Below are 20,235 nucleotides of genomic sequence, written 5' to 3'. Positions count from 1 at the left end.
TGCCCTCACCCTACCCTTGATACCCTTATATAATGGAAACAAATCTTGTTTGATGAAATCTGTTGGGGCCATCCTCTTAACATCCTCAAATGATACATCTCCCAAAATCTTATCTCTAAGCTCTGTAGATATCACAACTAGTACATTAGGGGTAAAAGCATGATGTTCTCTAAATCTAGCAGTTAGATCTTGTAAGATCCTATAAATGGTCACACATATGTCTCTATATACACCATTATTCGAGGAAATAATAAACTTATGTAATCTAGTAACCTCCTACTTTGAAAATAACAATAGTGCATCAATATCAATGCATGGAGGTGTTGCAACAGGATTTGCATAAAGACCTACACTAGGAGCCACACCAATACCTACACTAGGAGCTGCAACAAGACCTACACCATGAGAACCACCACACTTAGCCACAACATGAGCCCCACCACAAGCTGCACCACTAGCCCCAATATGAGTTGCACCAAAAGTCCCACCATGATATGTAGTATGAGTTGTATCAAGAGCTGCACCATGAGCCACAATAGTAGGAGCCACAATAGAAGCCTCATCAACCTCAAGTTGAAGACTAGGTTGGCCATGTGAAGCCATATCTAAAATGATTGTGTTAATATATATTCTAAATACACATGCATATATATGCAAAATGCTATGATGACCAAGCTAGAGAAATAGTCAAATTTAAACTAGTCTAGTACACAAATTTATATTTAAAAGATTAAAATCATATGTCATATAATCTACACATCTATATCATACATGAGAAAGAGAGATTTTTGTGATGAAAAAGACTATGAGGCTTGAGAGCAATTATGAATCTGATCCAAGACATAAAAATATTGATGAAAAGAAACAAAAGAGATATTGAGGAGATAGAAAGTGAACATGAGTGTTTAATAGGTCTAGTTCTTCTAAAACTCATGTATACAGGCCAAAGTTGCAAAGTGCATTTAGGATGTACATTTAAAGCATGTACGTCAAGTGTACATATATTGAAATATGTGAAAAGAATAGAGATAAGTCCCTAATTTAGTTGGTTGGCAAACCCAACATACGAGTAGGTATGTGTAGGATCATGGTCAACTAAACTAATCAACAAGTTAGGGTTATGTCAACTTGGCGTGCAATTTTCAACTTGTTATAAAATTTCTATTAAAAAGTTGATAGAAAAGAATATATAGGAAATTGAATTTAGTTTCTAAACTACTAGGCCTTATCTGAAAAAATAAATAAAAATTGATTGGGAATTTTTTAAATTTTAATTCAATATTACAAAAATTTTACAACAAAAATAAGAAGTAGATGTACATCTGACCACCTTAATCATAATCAAATGATAATATTTGTTAATAAGATTCTAGATATAAGAAGTAGACTCATTCACAAATGTTATGTATATTTTTTGGTATTTTTATTTTAAATAAATAAATAATTATTAATTTTCTACTATAGTATTTTTGGAATAAAAAAACTCTCGTGTCTAACCACCATAACTAATTCAAAACTCTACAAAATTTAAGGTTATTTTTCCCTTATAGCTGAAGAGCCATAGAATGTGATGCATCTTTTAGATTTTAAAAATGTTCTACCATTTGAAAGTTATAGTTATTTTTCAATCTGTGTGTTAATCAGTAGTTTATACATAACTCCATTAGAAAATAATTAATAATTACTTACTGAACTCTTAATTTGACATAAATTACATATATGGAAAGCTAAGAACATTCTTAAGAAACCATTTTTGTTTCATCAAGTTTTGGTGGCAAAAAAAAGTCATCAGCTACATGTTTGAAGTAAAAAAAACACATAATAACAGGCCAAAAACATGTTTTTGGGACATTTGTAAAGTTGACCATGAAGGGTTGGTATCTAAAGATATAATAGGCCTTATAGAAGTGTTACTTTTTTGCTTTGGTATCAAGAAGGGTGGGAAAAAAGGTGGAATAGATTTTGAAATGCTTTGAGGCATTTCAAAACTACATAATTTCCATGTCGCCACTTTGTGGCACACCATGATCTTGCACATACCCAAGTAGAATAATTCAGATGCCTAGTTAATGTATCACACATAATTGAGGTTTTATTAAGTGGTAGAGGGAACCTCTTAAAGACAATAAGGGTCACTTAGGTGACTAATGAGTTTGAAAAAGATACAAGACCTATAAGGTCTTTTGAATAGTGCAACATGGCTATTAATCCATTTGATGTAATGACTTAATCCATGGTAGATGGAATAACTTATAATAATGCACTTGGTGCACATATTTAATATAATTTCCAAAACATGGCATAATAGGCCTAGAAGTTTAAGGATGGGTCTACAGATGAATTTAGGAGTTTGGAAATGCTATTGGGGTCCTAAAAGGACAAAATCCTTAGTTAGAATAAGTTTTAGTTCATTTTCATGGTTTAAAAGTTCAAATCTTCCATTGACAAGGGAAATGGATTTCTTATGATTTAACCACTTAACTATTCCATCAAACTAGTTGGAAGAGGTTGGGGAAGTTATGTTTTGATTCCTATGTGTAGTTGGAACTCCATTGTATGGGAAAAGGAAGCATGGAGTATATGCACACACTAAGATTCAATAAAGTACATATTTGGATCAATAAATTCATTTTTTTAGCATTGAATCTTCTTTTTTTGATTGAGATTTAACAATATAATAGTGTTGGAAGTTTCAATAGGGTATTTGAAGGCTGAGTTACATGTTTTGAAAGGTTTGCACTTCTACTAGATTAGACTGATTTTCTAAGCTTTCCTTTCTTTTGCTTGAATTTTTTTTGTAACTAATAGCCATTCCATGGAATAAAAGGCATAGAATACATGTAATTATGATTTCTAACCTTGTACCATATGAATTTAATTTAAAAGTTATAGAAGATTGAATGCAAAGTGTGATCACGGGCTATAACAGGGTATGTTTCATTGAAAGCTGATGGTACAAGTGTAGTAGTAGGAATTTGGACAAAATGAAATGGTATTTTTATGATTGTCATAGTTTTATATGGTGGAGTGAATGGTGAATCAATCACCAGTTGATCCTTAAAAGGCTTGGGAGAGGGAGATTGGAAAAACCCTCAAAACAAGGGTTTGAAGCAACCAAATTGGGGCTTTTTGTGTTATAGATTTTTTGGGTTTAATTCCTCCTATATTTAGAGGTTTTGGTACATATATTGAAACTTTTTAAGAGTTGAGATCTTAGGGATATGTCTAGGTGGTAGTTTCTTTGTACAATTACCTACTTTTGAGTGTATTTGCAGGGGTACAAGCCAAATACTTTAATTCAGTCCAAAAGAATAGTATCTAAATTTAAGATATGTTATATAATGGAAAATAGGGTATCTAAATATGGTTTATAGTTATTTTTTATTTTCAAAAATTTTTGATTTTGAAGACCAACAAGGTCACTACTAGGCTAATTGCTAATTTCTAAGCCTCTAGGCCAATTTTTGAGTCTTTTTGCCTTTGTGAGTAAAAGATAGGTCAAGTAACCTTAAAATAACTTTAGTTTATCCTTACATACCTAAAATACCTCAAATCCATCATTGCATTGTGTTTAGAGTCACCTTGGTTGGGTTGAGTCTCTTAAAGCCATTTGAGCACTTTTGGGAATATGTGATTTTGTAAGCCAATTTGAATAACATATTTTGTGAAAAAGGTCCATGAACCTTTCCTCTACATCACTGAATAGGCTTGCATTTCAAAGGATTTAACTACTTGATATGATAAGATATTTTGAACAATTAATGGAAGACAATTTTCAAATAATTCAATGGTGTTGAATCAGAGTTGGTGGACTCTAAGTACTTTTTAGCTTCTAGAAGAGCAAGAGGTTATCTACATAATCTTCTAATAGAACCTGAGAAATTCAAGAAGCACTTCCACAAAAAAGAATATTCACCTTCATGGGATTAGAGGGGAAAGATGAATTGCAGAGATGCTAGGCAATACAATACTAGATCCTTATTAAATGATTCATAGATGATGAGGGTAATTGTGAGATAGTGAAAAAATATACATATATTTTAATAGGTAAGTGTGAAGAGTGGAACAAGTGGTTTGTGTGGGGCTAGGTGACCTGGTCCTGAGCTAGACCTTCGTGCAAGATAGAACTTATATTAGTATTTGAAAGAGATCACACTCATGGAACTTCTTGTGCAACTGATCACTTGCACTAGTTGGGCAATTCATTCCAAATAGATAAAGTTGCACACAATTTATTAGTCTAGAAATAATTATACCCCAAAAGTATGAGCTTTAAATTTAGTAAAGATCTAGAAAGATTCGTTAAAGAAAGAAAGAGATAGAAAGAGTGAGGAAAGGAAAATTGAACACTTATTGAGGAGAGCTAAAAGAAGTGAGGAGAACTAAAAGAAGTGAGGAGAGAAAAAAAGAAAGAAGACGTTATTTTGAATGATGTGGAAACAAGATCACTAGCTCCTTAGAAGAGAGTAATTGGAGAAAAGAAGAGGAAAATGATGAAGTATGATAAATTTATAGAAAGTATGCAAGATAAATAAATAATGTTTGCAATATGTGATTTATTCCCTAATTTGTGTCCTAAGATTGTAATTAGTTTTGGAGTTCCTAAGAAACCTATTGACCATTTTTTTTGGATTGCTAAGAGGCCAAAGCCAAGGTTAATTATTATTGTTTGTGATTAATTATTTCAATTATTAGTTAATGTTGAGTAGATTTGAACCCAGGACTTCATAAATTAAAACTAGTAAATTTGAGGTCAATTTTTGACCTTTAATTTTGACCAAGACCATTTTTTTGGCTTCTTAAATTTGGCCTTTTTATTTTGTTTATGAGCCTGATTTGGTCAAAATTTTGACCAAATTAGACTCATAAACAAAAATGAAAATGAAAAAGGTTCATGTGAAATTTATTTCACAATTTGGGCATTTTATGTGGGAGCTAATTTGGAGGTCTATGCACTTTAGATGTTTGCATTTTGGGGAACTAAACTTTGAGATAGTGGAGTGTTTTTTATTCTAGGGGGGGAGTGTATAGTGCTTGTAGATGGGGGAAAAGATGAAGAAGTTGATGGGTCACAGGGTATCTTAGCCTTGTTGGGGTGAATTTCTAATGTTCAAACAATCAAATCCTCTTGATCTTTCCTATAGACAACATAGGTCCTCTCCTCAAGCCAAGCCATCCTATATGAAATGTCAATAGGAAGCACAAGAAGAGTCGTCCATAGGCTGACAATAACAATTTCTACAATAACATCACCAGAACCCTCTTCAAGCTAAGTAAGCCCAAACTTCTCTGTAGGAAAAAGAAAATGTAGGTAGAGAAAGGACATGATATTATGTAGGCTATATTGAAAGAGAAGATAGCCTAAATCATTCTGCCAAAATACTTTATTGGCTCAAATATCACACTTCTTTGGTAAACAACTTTAACGAGTGAGTTTACAAATACGTCTCTGTCTCCCAAGATTATAACTATTTTGGCTAAGGAAAACTAGTTGAATTTAAAAGAAATCTTCCTTGTTAACTTTGTACCAAACTTCTTTATTCTGATATTTTAATCAAATCTTTAAAGGTACAAAGTACTTAAGTTGAAAGGATGATTTTGTAATGGAATCAATTTGTTTACGATGCACTGGAGAAAAAATTTCAAACCAATTCACAATCTTTGTCACTATTTCCTATTTTGGCTTGTCTTTACCTTATTGTCATTGGAGTATAGAGATCCATAAATTGTTGAAATTATGGAAAATTAATTATGTGTTTTTATTAGACATGATTTTCTCCCATTTGAATATCATCACCAAGAGACTAGATTTTGTGTCCTTAAAGAAATATCCAAGCCTACCCCAAAGGCTATAAAAATTAAATCAAAATGGGGCACTTGGACTCAACAAGTTCTACTTTAGGAAGAAAGCATAATTATGAATATAGTCATGTGAATGCCAAAATATTCCACCGGATCTAGATTATTGTTCATATATCCAAGAGTGTGAGATTCAACTATGTTAATCAATATTGATGGAGAAGATATGAATCCACACTTTATAGGTTTGTGAGTGTAAGCTTAAACTATGTTAATCCTAGTAGAGAAGACATGAATGGGCACTTTGTAGCTAGGTCTATGAGTGACATGAGTTTGAAGACATTTTCCTTCCCACATTTGTTGCACATTTCTTCTATATTCTTTTCTGTTCACATAGGTAAAATTTTATTCTTGTTCTTTCTATAACATTATAAATCTCATTAAATTGATTAAGTTGGTTTTCAAGTGCTTCATGTAAATGAGAACTTTGTCTAGTCAAGACTTTATTTCTCTCCCCACACTATTACAAGTTTGTACCTAGGATACGATTTTTTTATCTGTGTTTTATCATCACCACCAAATGTCAATTTATGGACATATAAGGTCACAGGAAATTCTCATAAAATTTACAAGTAGGTTTAAACGTGTCACTTCTGGCTAGTTGATAGGGGTACAAGATTCCTAAACCCTAGATAAGAAGGTTTAGTGACAATGTGATCATAGATTATAAAGACAATAAGGAAAACCTTCATCATGGTAAACCAATATGACAAAAGCCAGAGTGTGTAGATCTATTTAGCTTCCTTTTAAGTGTTATGTCACTTCAATATTTTAAAATCATGTTCCTGAGTTAGATTTTGATTTGGAACTATTGGAAATATAAGAGGAGTAACTAAGAGGAAAGGGGTGAATTAGTTACTACTAAAATAAATCCCAAATCCCTTAGATGTCAATACAAAATATAATCTAATAACTTGTGAGTTCTCGCCTCAACCCATCGTAGCATAGTAATACATTACTATTATTTTGATATTCACGACTCGAGATGTTGAGACATTATCTGATGCTTAGAACATACTTTATTATTTCATGTTGTGTGATGTTACTTTTAGATATATTTGATGATTGTCATTTAATGTTCATGTATATGTATGTTGATGAAACTAGTAAATGTAGGATTGAGACTTTGATTTAAGATATTTTAAATGATTAAGAATTAAGCATGATGAAGAAACCTTTATTGATGTATGTTTTAATTTATGTGAATTTTTGATATGTATACATATATGTACATGTGATTTTATAGGACTACTGATGTGTGCAATGAGTGTGCAAATGTTTAGCGGAGAAACCCTATGGAGGAACATAACTGATCTCTTTGTGCTAATTTTGGAAACCTTGTTGTTCGTAATTCACATGTTGTATTGTGAGATATATGTATGTATCTTCTTTGTTCAGTGAATGTTAATGTTCATAATTATGTTCTTTTAGTGTCGCTCGACACTCGTAAACTAGTTATGTTCTTCAGCATGTTGCTTAAGGTTAATTGTTTAACCTTTGGACCAAGTTGGTTTAAGTTAGTGTTAGTTTTCTATTAGGTTCTTAATCGAGGTTAGTCATCCCTTAATCTAGATTAGTGTCTAATTTGCAATGTTAGAGTAGTTAGAAGGTCCTATTTTATTCCTAGATTTTATTTGGCCCTAAACCTCTTTCCCCAAAGGGTATGGGTATGGGTTAGGGGTCTTTTCCAACCCCTAAGCCCCTTTTTTTTATTTTTGAGATCACTCAAAAAGTCTCTTTTTGCCTTTGTACGAAAATTGACCATGGTTATCTTGAGTTACCACACCTCATCTCTACTTAGGGTATAACCATAGTGTAGGTTGAGTTAGGAGTTTCTAGAATTGCTAGTGGGTGGAAGTAGTTATTGCTCCTTTTGGGTGGTTGAGTTGGAGGCTTATTTAGAGGTCCTTCTTGGACTTGTGGAGGTTATTACCCAATCTCTACATTTAGAGAGGAGTTTTGAAGATTGAAGAAAGGAAGTGGAAACTCTACTCAAACTTGTTCTTTGCCATAATCTCTTTGTGAAGGTAGGAAATTCTCATCTCCTTTATTCAGTTTTCATGGTTGTTTCATGCTCATACTACCTTGTTGTTGTTTCAATGTTTGTATGGTTGTGGGTATGTTGGGAAGATTTGAAAACCATGTTATTTTGGTTTTTTTCCTTTCATGTTTATGTTTGTAATTTTTGAGATTTTCCTTGCATGGGTGTTTTGGTATTACTCACTCTTGGAGAGGGTAGAGTGACCAATTTTGGGAAAGGTACATGTTTAGTTGGACTGCAACCAGTGTAGAGTCTCTTCTCAGGATGAGAAGAGGGAGAAAGGGTAGGGTGTTATGGGCCCCTACCCGTCAGCACAAACCTGGTATGAGTATGGCATGTTTAAATGTCAGAACAAAAGTTCTTGGTTAACAGCCCCGATTGGGCATCTGATTTGGTGTTGTGCTTGACTTCTCCTAGTTGGAAGAATCCACCTTTCCCTAGTGTTGATTTATTGTGGATCTTATTGTGAAATCCTTTTAGGAATATGCATGTTTTGAATTGTTCTTGTTCATGCTTTTGGTCACCTGATTAGATTCTGTTTCCTCCATGGTTCTAGAAATGTGTTTCAGAAAACATTATAAATCCCTTGATTATGATCATGAAGAAATTTTGAGTAAATTGTTGAAATTTGGGATTGAGATCCTATTGTAAATTGTATTTTTAACTTGATGTAAATGACAACAAAGCCGGGTTTTCTTCCTGGTTCTTTCCTGGCTGAGCCTTTGAATCAGGTTGGCAAATAAAATTTGTGTTGAGTAAAATTGCTTGTCATGTGATTTAATTGTGAATTTTAAAATTTGGATGGAATTGATGATGTTTAAATTGGTAAAAATTTCAAGGTTTTCCTTTATGTTGAAAACGAAAATTATACCATGGAAGTAGATTCAATTGATTTGAGCAAAATTTTCAAGTTCTTTATATGTTCATTATATGATTAAAATGAAATTTATGTTAAAGAAAGAAAAGGGGATTATAGTTAATAGTTCTATTCAGGATGTAAGGAGATCAAATTTAATCATGTATTTTTTTTAGACATAAACTATTGTATCAATGTTTAAAGCTTGTCAAAAAGAAATATATAAACACCTTGAAAAAAAAATAATACATGGCTTGAAATTCTTTACTTAGAATAATTTTCAAAAAAAATACACCCCCAGGAGCAAAATTGCTCGCTGGAAATTGTATGGGAGGCCCTTTTAAATTTGAAAAAGAGCAATAGGGAATATTCTCTTAAATATCCTTTTTATTTAATTTTTTGTGATAAAACCAAAATCAAGTTAGGCATAATATACTTGCTAAATTTACAAAGATAATACATTATGAATAAATCAAATTCAAAAAAAAAAAAAAAATCTTTTTCTACCGATAAAATTTTATGCTATTAATGTTAATTATCTTCCTTGGGTGTCAGATTTGAAAAGCTTATTAAAAAGTTTAATTTTATTGCAAAGTCAATGTCATCATCATTGATGACATCACCGCACTCATCTCCACCTCCAGCTGGGCGCAGGTCATCACGTTTGCGATGGGGGGTGATTTGAAAGTTTTAAAAACAAACAACTTAAAACATTTTTTTAAAGCCCCCTTTGTTGAACACCCCACTTGGGCTTTTATTGGAGGAGGGGACAGCCACTGACGCAGGGTCAATGTGCTCAGGCAGCGCGCCCAACCCTTGAAAAGCGCAAGTCTTGGGTAGAGGGGGAGGGATGACGTGGCAGTTAGGGGATGTAGGAGTAGTTAGGGTATGGAGGATAGTAGGTAAGTAATTTTATAATTAAGTTTTAAATAGTTAGTAGTTTTAATAAAAATTCATTTTTGTTCTATTTGATGTGAAAACAAGTTAGTGGTTTAAGTCTTTAAATTATTGATAGTATGTTTTTTTTTAAAGATAAGTTTAGTTTTTTTTATTTAAGTTAGTTGGTTTATTGGTTATTTTAATTTATGTTTTATTAAATGTTAATTATGATAGTGTTAGATCTTAGATTAGATAGTAATTAGTTTTAGTTTTGTTTTAGTTATATTAGATTTAATTGTATTTGTTGAAAATTGTCGTAGTAGTTAGTGTAATTAGTTTAATATGTAATAAAATTTTAGATTAATTAGTTTAGTATTAAATTAATTTAGTTATTTAAATATTTTTAGAAAGTTCTAAATTAATGTCTAGTTAAATTTGGTTTGAGTATGTTAATCATTGTCTTAAATGAAAATACCTTAAGAAAGTTAGATCCTCAATTTAAATGTAATTTAATCATTATTCTTTATTGTAATCATAAAGTTTTCTTAATTTGCTTAAAGTACTATTGATAGATGTTATTTTTTTAGATATATAGCAATGAAATTTAAAATATATATATATATGTGTGTGTGTGTGTGTGTGTGTGTGTGTGTTAACCATGTATGAGATGAAAGAAGCTATGTAATAAATGTTAAATCTATCTTTAGATATATTGTTATAGAGGAAATTTAAATCTATTGTTTTAAGTTTAGTTTGAAATGAGATAAACGTAGATATTAGTTTAATAAATCATTCCTTCTCAAAATATGTTATAATCTTAAGACATTATGTAGAGAACCTGTACATAAAATGTTATCTCAATCATTTCATCTTTAAGCACTTTATTTAATGAAAAAAAAAAAATTGTGTATTTTTGCCCTCGTAGTTTGGGCATGACATAACTGAATTCTATTGATGCTCAGTAAACATACATAAAATACTATAGCTCGATAAATGTAGAAAATGTTAACTTTGTAGAACTTAAGATTTTGGTAGCAATTACTTAATCTTAATTGTAAGCATGAAAACAACAATGTGAGTACATATGACACTAGGATTTAATGTGGAAATGCAATATGGGAAAGCCCACCGATTGCAACTAGTTACTATTTTTCACTCTTTTGAAGTGAGCCTTGCTAGGAGCCAACCCTGTTAAAGGTTACAAAACACATTGTTAGGTGTGACCTTGTTAAAGGATTTAATCACCCTATTAGGAGTAGCCTTGTAAGAGGTCTTGAAAAAATTCAATGGAATTGACACCTTGTTAGAGGATTTTACAAATGGTTGTTAAACCAAATCTATTAAGAGATTTTAGATCACTACTACAATGTTTAGAGAGTAACAATCAAATGACCTAATTGAGATGTGACTAAATTTCTGATTAAAGATCTTTGTTCTGGTTTATACTTGATCCTTCCTGATCGAATATCACTTTTATTCTCCACAAGGATACTTGCTTATCCTTCAAGTTCACTTCCTCCTTTTACCTCATGCAATTTATTCATTCTTCTTGCATTGTTTTGAAATCATAACTTGACCTTTTACTTATACCTTCTAGATTGTCATGTTGGTTCAAATAAAAATTAGAATAACTAATATTGATCATAATAGTCAGCTAGAACCAATAGATAAAATAATTAAGCTTCACATTCTAAAATAAGAAAACACTTTATTAGCTGACCCAGCTTGGTAGAAACTAACTCAGAAGCGATTCCTGTGTTAACCAACAAAAGCTTGGTTAACACTGAAAACTTGCAAAAATCCTTTGGTAACCGAGTGAACTCGGTTAACACTAACTCTATTCAACTTTCCTTCATTAACTAAGTGAGCTTGGTTAACACTCTTTTCCTACATAAATTCCTTCAACACCTGAGTGAGCTTGGTAGACACTATCTTTGTATATAAAAAACTTAGGAACATTCGGTAGACAAGGAAAACTATCTTTACTGACCAAGTGAGCTCAACATGCACTGACTATCTACTGATATGACATTTGTGTAACATCAAAGACAATACACAATTAATCAATTGTATCCAATAGGAACACGGTTTTACTATAGTTTTAGTTGATTGGTTCCTCAATGCATCCATTTAATAGTCAACCAAATTACTATTTACATTTATTTTCATGTTCCACTCTTTTATTTGTCAATTTTATCCCATTGATGCTAAGGATGGTTTCATGTATTGCACTTCCTTACTCTTGCACTTGAAGTTGTACCTACATTTGGGGCACACAACAGGGTAGAAGCTTATTAATTCATCACATTAGTTGATGTATTTTATCTCTCTTTTATCTTTGAATGTTGTCACAAGATAAGCCAAATTTCATCTATGAAGTTCTAATTTTGGTGAATTATTACTCTTTCTAAACTTTATCCAAATTATATATGTCTGATCATTGTTACCTCTAGTAATCTCTAGCCTCACAAAAAAAAATTCAAGTAAGGTTGATATCAATTCATCCTTGTGAATTAAAATATGTGGCCTCTATGTAAATCTATGTTACTCATATTTATACATCAACTTGGAAATTATTTTGATTATAGGTCACTTGTAAGGGAGACATTTAGTTTCTTTTTTGAAATAAGTGAGACTCATAATAGTACTAGTTGGAATGAACCTTGTTTTATGAGTCATTTTCTCTTAGATTTATTTGATGATTCATTTGATGACTATATCCATTCAATGCTAAATTGCAGCCATATTAATACACTAGAATGTCTATATTGTGATTTTTTGTATTGCAATATATATTTTTCTCCATAATGATAATAGAATTTTGTTGTCTCATCTAGTTATTGTATCATTAGGTTAATTTGTAACAAATAGATATTTCATCAAATGACTAGTTTCTTTGAGACATGTTTCCTGTCTTTTTTGGATCAAAAAAAAAGTTCAATTCAAATTCATATCTTATAGAGTTATCATACTATTTTTTATTTGTGAATTAATAAAATTCAATTAATTTTTTATAGGAAAACATGTGTGTGGCTCGTAGTTACACTTGTAATTTTTTAATGAAATATTTAAGACAAGTAGGAGCCGTCAAAGAATGATGACCAAGGGATTTATTCTTAAGGTTCTAGTAAGTTATTAAGTTATATTTCTCAAGTGGTAGATTGAAAGAGATAAACATCAAGAAATATTTGGAAGAACATGCTTTATGCCTCAGCAAGAAAGATACACAAGAAGGTTTTCAAGTTGGAATGATAGAAGCTCCAAAAGAGAATATTGAATATTTCTTTTGACCTTTTAGATGTTTGAATATTTCTTTGAATATCATCACAATATTAGTTTGAATATTTATTGATTGGATTATATGGATTTGGGTACATTTCCATCTTCAAACATTTTAGCATATAGATGTTGGACTCTTTATGCATAGATTTATATTTTAAATACTTTATTAGTATGAATTTTAGCTTAGATGGTGATGTGATTCATATAGATGAATCATATGAATATACAGAGCACATTCAACTGAAATAAACATATAATTATATATTGTATCCATTATTTTGATTCTCCTACCTTTTCTTATAATTATCTATCCTAGTTTATGAGAATCTCCATTATTGAGAATTGGTTAGTGTATGGGTTCCCATTCCTACATTTTTTGGTGACAACATTTATATATAATATAGCTTTCTTCTCATTTGATTTCTTCCGCACCTTAATTTGATTGGTACTCCCATCCCTAAACCTCTACATGTACTATTGGCCCTATGCCTTGTGGCAACTTGGTTATTTAGTCTATGACAAAACTAGTATTCTAGTAGCATTGTTGGCCACCTCTTTCTTGTTCTCTTTTTTTGTACAAAGTTTGCATTGCAATGACTTGTGGACTAAAGTGAACATGTGGAGTATTATGGTGATGGATGGTGGGGATGGCAAAAGGGCTTGAGGAATGTTCTCTAAAAAAAATTCCTACGTATGATTCTAAAATGTCTTACTTGATGTAATTCAATAGTACAACCCATCATGACTTGTGTTAAAGATTTCATGTACATAATTTGTAACTCAAAGTTTGTTTGGTAATTATAGAGCTATTGCATCTAGTGCACTGGTGTTTCTAGTCTTGTGATTTTATTGTCTTTAATGTTCATATAATATATTTTCATTCTAAATTATTTCATTGGGTGTCTTTTTCCAAAATTCAGAATAGTTGACATGACTACAAACATTGTCCTTCCTTTTCAAGGACACTAGTAAGCGATCTCTGTAATTCTTAAGTTTCTCAAGTTCCACTTTAAATTTGTTATCTTGTGGAAATATTTTAGAAACAAATAGTCTTTTCTCTTATTAGAGAGAGTTTGGAAACCATTACAATTAATATAAATTCCTTATTAAGGGGGATCACACTTATGTTGCAGATGTTTAAGTAGAACCTAGGGCCATCAATTTTAGTTTCTAGACTAACTGTTTTTCTTCTAGTTTTGGAGTACCATGAGTATATGTTATTTCTTGTTTTCTTCAAGTTGTAGATATGGTTATATAATATGAATATAATATGTTTTCAAGTTTTACATATTAATACTAAATAATATATTATGATATTATCATCTTTCCCCCTCTTTTCCAGGGCAATTTGTTCATTAGGGTTGGTTGTTTTCTTGTTGAATGCATATTTTTTAGAACAATATCTTAAAATATTATGGAATGGTAAATATAATCATTATGCTTGTTTTCTAGAAATGTATGTTTAGTTCTCTTCATTTTTATGTAAATGATTAAAATATTTATTAAACATCTATGGTAAATATTTTTCTTGTGCTACTTGTGCATGAAATTATAGTTGCTTCTATAATGTTTCTTAGCATGCAATATAATTTTCAATATTATAGATGTTACTAGGAATTTGGAGCATTTTTTTAAAGAACTTAACTGAGCCTTATTTTTAACATAATTGTGGTTGAACAAATGATTGTTTAGTGTGTAGAACTTTATTTGACCATCTTTTAAATTTTCTTTGTAAAAGTGTTTGGAAAGTGCCTTATTTCAGGCCACTCGTATAGTGATGATTATGATGAGAAGAAAAATATTATGTATGTTTTTGTTTGAGATACATAGAAAAGGTGCTTGGATATCTAGATTCAATGATTTTTAGTTGATTGGGTCTTGCCTTTTATACAGGTACTAGTTGAGAAAGTAGTTTTGGCAGAAGGTTTGTGTGTTTTTCATTGTCCTCTCTATTATAATTTATTACTTCACTTTGAATGTAAAATCATATTGTTAGCATTTTAATTGATTTTTTTAATCTTTACAAAAAATAATTTTTGATTAAAACATGAGGGACTTGGAATTCTTTCGATAAAAAATGCTAGTGTAGATACGAATGGATCTTAGTTAATCATTACTTTTGCTAGATTAACTCATCTTGGTGGGTATTTACTTGATGTTAAGCTTGAAGTTAGTTGGGTTATATTTTACTTTTGAAAAGTAATTCTTTGGATATTTTTATAAGTTCTACTTTGATAGCAACCTAGGTTTGTGTGTAAACTAATTACTATTAACATCAAATACCTTTGTGATTTTGAATAATTAACATAGAAATCTTCATAATATTTTGTAGGCTATTCTCTATAGTGCAATTCAATTGGTATGTATGCTACTGATGGGGTGATGCTAATTTTGGTTGACAAATATGGTTACAATTGATTGCCATTTTCCCCCTTGTGAACATTTCTGCAATTCCTTTCTCAATAGAAGATATGAAATTTTTTTTTTTTTTGTTACTTGTTTAGGTCTCTTATAGGCATTTCTTGATATGCTTGACATAACTTTTCCTTTTAAAATACAAATAGCTTCTCTTCTTTTTCTTGTATCCATGTTAAAATATTTTTCTACTTTCAATATATAAAATGTTAACTATTTAAAGTGTAAATTTGAGATGATAAGTTATTTTCTTTGAGTATTTTGTTAATTGTGAAGTAATTGTAAGGAAATTCAGGTGCGGAAACAGCTTCCTACACTAATCTCTTAAGAGAAGTATGGTGCAAATCCGATTAAAATCTTTTACACTTACAGATTAAATATCATGTAAACAACAATATTACAACAAACCAAGCATAAAGAAAATAGATAGAGAAAGAAACACATAACACAAAGATTTTCCAGTGGGGAAAAACCTTTTGGTAAAACAACCCCACCCCTCTTGAACCTGCACAATGTGTTATCTTCAACACAAGGTTACAATACACTTGCAATGCAAGTTCAATAGCGACAACAAAAGACTCCAGTAGCAACTCATAGTACCAACAATACACTTTCTCTCATCCCTCCTCTTCGCAACCCTAAAAATGCTTATATCACACACTTCAGTTTTGGGCTACTCCCTAAGGTAAATATATTAGGGTTTTACCATTCTCCGAGAAAATAGGAACCCTGAAAAATATTTTGGGGTGATGCCTCAAACCCCGTTATTGGGGTAGAGTGTAAAGTTCTCAAATTTATCAGTTGCCACATGTCTTCACTTGTCACTGAATCTTTCTGACATAGCTCTTACATGTCATAGGAATCCGTCATAACCATTTTAGTGATAATCTCCTTATACATAATTCAAGATGTTGACACATCAACATTATTTGCAAGAAATACATTTTACAAAATAAATAATAAGAATAGGAATTATCCAAGGTTGAAACACCTTATTCCTAACATTCTCCCACTTGTTGAACACCTTGTAAGAGCAACATGAACTAACTGCTATAGGCCAAAAGGCCCATAGACTCCAAACACCATCTAAACTTTTCAATGCCCACTGGTTTCGTTAATGCATCTGCAACATTCTTCATAGTATCTACCTTCTCCAAATTTATGTTTCCATCTTCCACCATATCTCGCACAAAGTGAAACTATACATCAATGTACTTCATTCTGGCATGGAAAGTTGGATTCTTTGCAAGGCAAATAGCGCTCTGACTGTCACACCAAATAGTAATCTATTCTGCATCAACACCAACATCAGAACACAATCTCTTAAGCCAAATGGCTTCCTTACAAGCATGAGTAGTAGCCATGTACTCAACTTCTATAGTGGACAAAGCAACCACATGTTTTTGCTTGCTCACCCAACTGATGGCACCACCAAACATAGTGAACACATAAGCATTGGTGGATCTCCTGCAGTTAATATCACTTGCCCAATCTAAATCCACAAACCCATGAATACAAATTGAATGCAAAAATTCAAAAGAGTTACCATGATAACATATGGAGTAATCTCATGTACCCCTCAAATATCTGAATACTCACTTAACTGCATCCCAATGTACCCATCTAGGAATAGCCATAAGCCGACTCAGGACACCCACTTCTTGGGCAATGTTTGGTCTAGTACAACCCATAGCATACATAAGACTGCCAACTGCACTAGCATAAGGTACTCTACTCATGTCCTCCATCTCACTAGGAGATTTTGGACAATCATCTATAGATAACTTTGTTCCCACAAAAATAGGAACACATAGTAGTCTACAATCTACCATGCTGAACTTGTTCAACATAGACTTCACATACTTACTCTGACTCAACCAAAGTTTTTTGTTAGACTCGTCTCTACTAATTTCCATACCCAAGATGTACCTAGCTGCCCCAAGATCTTTCATCTCAAACTATGTTGATAACTGAGATTTAAAATCAGAAATGATACCCTTACCCTTCCCAAACAACAACATATCATCAACATATAATGCAACAATAAGAAGACAATCATTTTCAACTCTGAAATAAACACAATGATCTAATTTTGATCTTACAAATCCAATTGACAACACAAAGGCATCAAACTTAAGGTACCACATCCTAGGAGATTGCTTCAAACCATATAGAGATTTTTTTAATCTGTAAACAAAGGATTCTTTATGTTTAACAATGTAGTGGTCAGGCTGTGACATATAAATCTCTTCCTCCAAATCACCATGAAGGAAAGTTGTCTTCACATCCATCTATTCTATCTCTAAATCATATGATGCAGCAAGAGATAATAGAAATCTAATGGATGTCAACTTTGCAACAAGAGAGAATATTTCACCATAATCTATTCCCTCTACTTGTGAATACCCCTTTCCAACCAATCTAGCTTTGTACCTTTCAACAGTACCATCTACACAAAATTTCTTCTTGAACACCCATTTACAGCCAACAGATTTTCTCCCTTTAGGCAAAGGTAGAAGGTCCCATGTTTTTTTTTTTCTCTAATGAAGCCATCTCATTATCCATAGCCTTAATCCATGAACCTGCATCTTCTATGCCCAAAGCCTCTTTCATAGATCTAGGCTCATCAGTGTTAGTAATCAAAGCAAAAGCACAACTGGAATCTAACATAGAATAACGAAACCTTTCTGGTTGCTTTCTTTCTCTCGTGGATCTCCTCAAGGGCTGCAATTGAGGCTGTTCTTCCTCTTCTTCTAAACTATTAGAGCTGCTAGATCTCTCCTCATCATTAGACCCAACATGGTCTCTCTATTCAGTCTTCTCACGGGTAGGAGGCAACTGAACAACATCTTTTTCTTTTCTTTTTCATTTGGTTGTAGCACAATTGGAGAAGATGTTAGCTCTCCAAAAATAACATTTCTACTATACAACACCTTACTAGTCACAGGATCCCAAAGCTTGTATCCTTTCACAACAGCACTGTATCTGATGAAAATACATTTAGCAACTTTGTTTTCTAACTTAGATATTTTCTCCTTTGAAACATGTGCATAAGCTTCACAACCAAAATCATGAAGATGTCTAATTGAAGGCTTCTTACTAGACCACACCTTGATGGGTGTCTTACCAACAAGGGCTGATGTAGGAGATCTGTTAACCAAATAGCAAGCAGTGGCCATAGCTTTAGCCCAAAACCTTTGTTCTAAACCAACTCCACTAAGCATACTCCTAGCCTTCTCCATCAGTGTCATGTTCATTCTCTCTATAACTCCATTTTATTGTGGGGTATAAGGAGTTGTCTTATGCCTCTCGATACCTTGTTCCATATAGAATTGTTCAAACTCTTTTGAGAAAAACTCACCACCATTATTAGTTCTCACACACTTAATCTTCTTACTAGTCTAATTCTCTACAAGGGCTTTAAATTCCTTGAATCGACTAAAGACTTGTTTCTTAATTTTAAGGAAATAAATCCATGTCCTTCTACTATAATCATCTATGAAAGATACAAAAATTATAGACTTGGACATTGAAGGAACTTTTATAGGACCAAATACATCAAAATGAATAAGATCCAAAACATCAAAAGATTGGTCAGAACTAGAGTAAAACTGAACACGATTTTTTTTACCATAGACACAGTGTTTACAAAAGTCGAACTCAAGATTACAATCATTTAACCCCTTAACAAGATTTTTATTTTTCAGGGTTCTGAGACCCTTTTCACCAATGTGACCAAATCTCATATGCCACAACATTGTCTTTTTTATAGGAAGCTTTCCTTCCAAAGTGTTTGCATTGCCATCGAAACAAATAACCACAAAATTCTTCACTGCTTTTTTAGATGGTGAGGATGAAGAACTATTACATAGAGGAATACATGCATCTAGCTGAAATAAGGTACCTCTCCTAGTACCCCTTGCAAGCACTATCAATCCTCTCATCATCCTGCACCCTTCTTTCGAAAAAACAACTTGCACACCTACATCATTTAGCATACTTCTAGATAATAGGTTTCGTGCCAAACCTAGAATGTGCATAACTCCATTGATTCCCTTTACTCATCCATTAGGAAATTTGATAGTGACCCTTCCACGTCCAACTATCTTTAAGTGAGAATCATCACCCAATTACACCTTTTCACCATCAAACTCTTCATATTTTGAGAACCAGTTTCGATGAGAGGTCATGTGAAAAGATGTACCTGAGTCAACCAATCACACATCATCAGATGCATGGGCTGCCAAAGCTATGATGAATGCATCACCATCTTCTTGAGATCTTTCTAAAGCTGAATCTAAACCTTTCTTCTTCTTCTTTGGCTCTTTACAATCTTTATAGAAGTGCCCAGGTTTATCACAGTTCCAACATTTTGCCTTGGACTTATTGGAAGTCTTTGACTTCCCATGGGATTTGGATCTACCCTTATTTTCAGACTTATTGTCATTTTTCTTCCCTCTTTCTGTGGATCTCCCACGAACAGCAAGGGCTTCTTTTTTTGAAACAAAAGCCTTTCTCTACATCTCCTCTGATAGCAGTGAAGACACCACATCATCCATTTTGAAAGTGACAAATGTGCTTTTGAGAGCCATCACAAGATGGTCCCATGAATTTGTTAAAGAACACAAAAGTGTGTAGCAACGATCCTCCTCCTCTAACTTGACACTAGCTGATGTCAACTATGCAGCCAGTAAATTAAATGTATTTCAATGATCCATTAAGGATCCACCTTCCTCCATTTATAGAGAGTACAAATTCTTCCTCAAGAACAACTTGTTCAGCAAATATTTGGCCTGATACACGACCCCAAGTCCTTCCCACAAACTATATGTGGTTTTCTCATCTAGAACATTCAGAAGAACTACATCAGTTAAACAGAGTCATATGAGAACCTTAGCTTTAC

The sequence above is a fragment of the Cupressus sempervirens genome, chromosome 10, assembly GCF_028749045.1.
Source record: "Cupressus sempervirens isolate cs-2001-9-10 chromosome 10, ASM2874904v1, whole genome shotgun sequence".
Lineage (NCBI taxonomy): Eukaryota > Viridiplantae > Streptophyta > Pinopsida > Cupressales > Cupressaceae > Cupressus > Cupressus sempervirens.
This window is presented reverse-complemented; position numbering follows the sequence as displayed.